Source organism: Aphanomyces astaci (genome assembly GCF_000520075.1).
Source record: "Aphanomyces astaci strain APO3 unplaced genomic scaffold supercont1.28, whole genome shotgun sequence".
Classification (NCBI taxonomy): Eukaryota; Oomycota; class Saprolegniomycetes; order Saprolegniales; family Verrucalvaceae; genus Aphanomyces; species Aphanomyces astaci.
In genome coordinates this window covers 477,889-481,536 of record NW_009798291.1, presented here as the reverse complement: position 1 = coordinate 481,536, position 3,648 = coordinate 477,889, and positions in this window count along the sequence as shown.

Below are 3,648 nucleotides of genomic sequence, written 5' to 3'. Positions count from 1 at the left end.
CCCCTAACCCCCGTGACGCGCTGCGCGCGTGCGCGCTACGCGCGGAGGTCGCTGCGCTCCCGTAGTTGCTTAATTCTTAATTCACCCCTTTGGAAACAAGTTGTTCCTTTGTTCTGTGGATCGCATCGCACCTCCTCTCCCACCCCGAAACCCCCGTGACACGCTGCGCTCCCGTAGTTGCTTAATTCTTAATTCACCCCTTTGGAAACAAGTTGTTCCTTTGTTCTGTGGATCGCATCGCACCTCCTCTCCCACCCCGAAACCCCCGTGACACGCTGCGCTCCCGTAGTTGCTTAATTCTTAATTCACCCCTTTGGAAACAAGTTGTTCCTTTGTTCTGTGGATCGCATCGCACCTCCTCTCCTACCCCGAAACCCCGAAACCCCGCGAAAACAGCGTTCACGTGCAAGTACGGACTATATGAGTGGCTAGTGATGCCCTTTGGTCTTTGCAATGCAGTACCCCAATTCGAACGGCTTATGGAGGAAGTCCTCAAGGAGTACCGGTGGCGGACGTGCCTGGTCTATCTGGATGACGTAATCGTGTTCAGCGAGGATTTTGGAACCCACCTAGTTCGGCTCAAACAAGTCTTGACGTGCCTGCGGGACGCCGGATTCAAGTTGAAAATGTCCAAATGTCACTGGGGTAAGTCGTCCGTAGCATTCTTGGGTCACATCGTCACTCCTGGCGGGATCCTACCTAATCCCGAAAAAGTGAATTCCGTGCGGAAGATCAAACCGTTGCGGAACGTGGGGGAAGTACGCGCGTTCCTCGGCCTGGCTGGGTACTTCCGACGGTTCATCAAGGGGTACACGGCGATCTCGCGACCGTTGGAGCGACTCAAGACAGCCGAATTGTTTCAGTGGGACGGCGACTGTGATGTGGCGCTGGTCAAGTTGAAGCGTGCGTTGGCAAGTCCGCCGATTCTAGCCTATCCAGATTTCGGACTTCCGCTCATCGTGTTGTGGACGCGTGCCCCATCGCCGTGGGTGCGGTCTTGATGCAGAAAGAAGCAAAGTGGCCGAGAACGTGTGATAGCCTATGCCAGTCAAGCACTCAACCAGACACAGCAACGTTGGATCAACAAGAAAGACGGCACGTCGGAAATCGAGTGTCTTGGCATCGTCTGGGCGACAAGCAAGTACCGCGCCTACCTCGACCGGCGCCACTTCACAATATACACGGACCACGCGGCACTTGTTTGGCTGTTCAAGTCCGGGTCACACTCCACGAACCGAAGCTGGCGCGCTGGGTCTCTCACCTGCAGAGCTTTCAATTCACGGTGACCCACCGACCTGGCGTGAATATGGGTTGCGCCGATGGACTGTCTCGGCTACCAATCTCGGCAATTGTCGCTGCCCATGCGGATTGGAGCGGAGGGGCTCGGATCTATGGACGCGTGGGGTGACGGACTTGGTACGGTCCCATGGCTGCAGCGGTCACGAGGAGCATGGGACGCTCAGCGACGGGAACCAAGGATGATACGGCGGGCGAGGGACGAGACCCTGTGGTGTCGTCGGAGGGCGACGGCAGCCATCTAAGTCCGGAAGTCGTCGAGGTGTCGATACCCGCGCCCGACGACCCGTTAAATGACAATTACAGCGTACCCCCTGACCTTCTCATGACGGAGCAGGCCAAAGACACCTTTGTACTGGCCACGAAGGTGTACCTTCTGGAAGGCGCCGTTTCTCTGGACCTTGACACGCTGGGGTACCTTATACGCATGAAGACCACTTTGAGGTGCAAGGAAGCATTCTATATCGGCGGACCATCATCAAGCCGCCGTTGCGCAATGCTGTCACCACGTTAGCCCCGATAATCCCGCTATCCCTTGTCCGATCCGTACTGGAACTCTGCCATGATTCGGCATTGTCTGGGCATTTTGGGGGTGGTACGAACCACCGAACGGGTCAGACGACTGGGGTACTGGAAGGGGTGGCGTGAAGACGTGGCTGAGTATGGTCGTCTGTGTGTCCGTTGTGGTGCCGCAAAGGGATCTAGGCCGTGGAGAAACGGAAAACTCCAACGAATGCCGGTGTACCGGTTGAAGGGACCCTTCAGTATGGTAGTCGTGGACGCGTTGGGTCCGTTCCCTCCTACTCCGAACGGGAACAAGTTCGTCTTGATCTTTGTCGATTACTTCACGCGATGGCCCGAGGCGTTCGCGGTGCCGGACCTGAAGTCCTCGACGTTTGTGCGAGTGTTCGTGGGCGCGGTCTTATGCAGATACGGTGTGCCGGATCGGTTGCTGTCGGATCGAGGAACCAACTTCGTGTCTCACCTGGCCCAATCGATATACCAGACGTTGGGGATCGAGAAGATGGCTAGCGCGCCTGGACATCCGCAAGGGCAAGGGTTAGTGGAACGATTCAACCACACGTTGGCGACCATGCTGAAGATGTACGTCAACTCTGTCCATACCGACTGGGACGTGTACCTGCCGCGACTGCTGTTTGCTTACCGTACGGCCTACCAGTCCACTCTGGGCGACTCACCGTTCTTCTGTTTGTTTGGCCACGATCCGGTTCAACCGTTGGATATTGTGTTCGCGAATCAAGACCCGCCGTGGAAGTCTGACGACCTGCCTCAGTGGCGGCGTTCGCAGTTTGCTTGGTTCCAAGAGACCCGACGGCTCGTTGAGCACAACTGATTGAAGGACAGAACCGCTAGGCGGCAGCGGTTGAAGCGCGGATGCGCGGAATTTCAACCCGCAGACTCTGTCTGGTTGTACCAATACTTCAGACGGTCGACGAGTACGGATGACACGCGGATCAAGAAGCTTGCTTACCATTGGCACGGTCCGTTACCGAATTCACTCTCGACAAGGTGAGAACACGTACCGCATTTACTTGCCTTCACACCCGGATCGATTGGTGCCGATCAACGTTGACCGACTAAAACGATTCCAAGGGTATTGGTCCCGTCCGTACGACGATGAGATACCGCTGCGGTTGTTGCACAATTCGCCGGAGGGGGAGTGGGCGCCGGAACACGACGAGGGCGACGCCGACGACGAGTTGTTGAGCCAAGAGTTGTTGCCGGCCAGCAGTTTTGTGGATCGCGTGCTGTTTCCTGACGGAGATCTGGCCTATACCAATGTCGAATCGGCTGTTTCGAAGATCCTCAACAAGCGAAAACGAACCGACGGCGAGCCCGAGTACTTGGTGCTGCATGCGGATTGCAACGCGTATTGGACTCCTCGTTCACGCCTAGTGGAGTATACCTCGTTCATCATGAAGTACGAGAACTCGGAGCGCGTAAACAATGGATTGCCACCTCTCCGCCGAAGTCCGCGCCTTGCCGAACTCGACACGGAACCTATGGAGGTGTTCGAGTTCTAACCAGGTTTGCACTCCAACCGACCAATTGTATATGGACTGCATGTATTACGTTTACAAAAAAAAAGAGAAGAAAAAAGGGGAGCCCTGAGAACAAGAAGACAAAGTGAAGCCGAGGCGGTCGTGGCGGGCGCGGTTTTCAATCTTCGTCGTTGTGTCCGTCGTCCCCTTCGCTGGCGTTGTAGTTTGGATCGTCGTCTTTTTCCTCGGAGTCGGAGTTGTCCAAGTCGAGGATGTCCATCATGGTTGGCCGCGGTCGTCAAGAGCGCCTGGGCCAGATTGCCGATGTTGGTCAGGTGTAGGTCGCGGG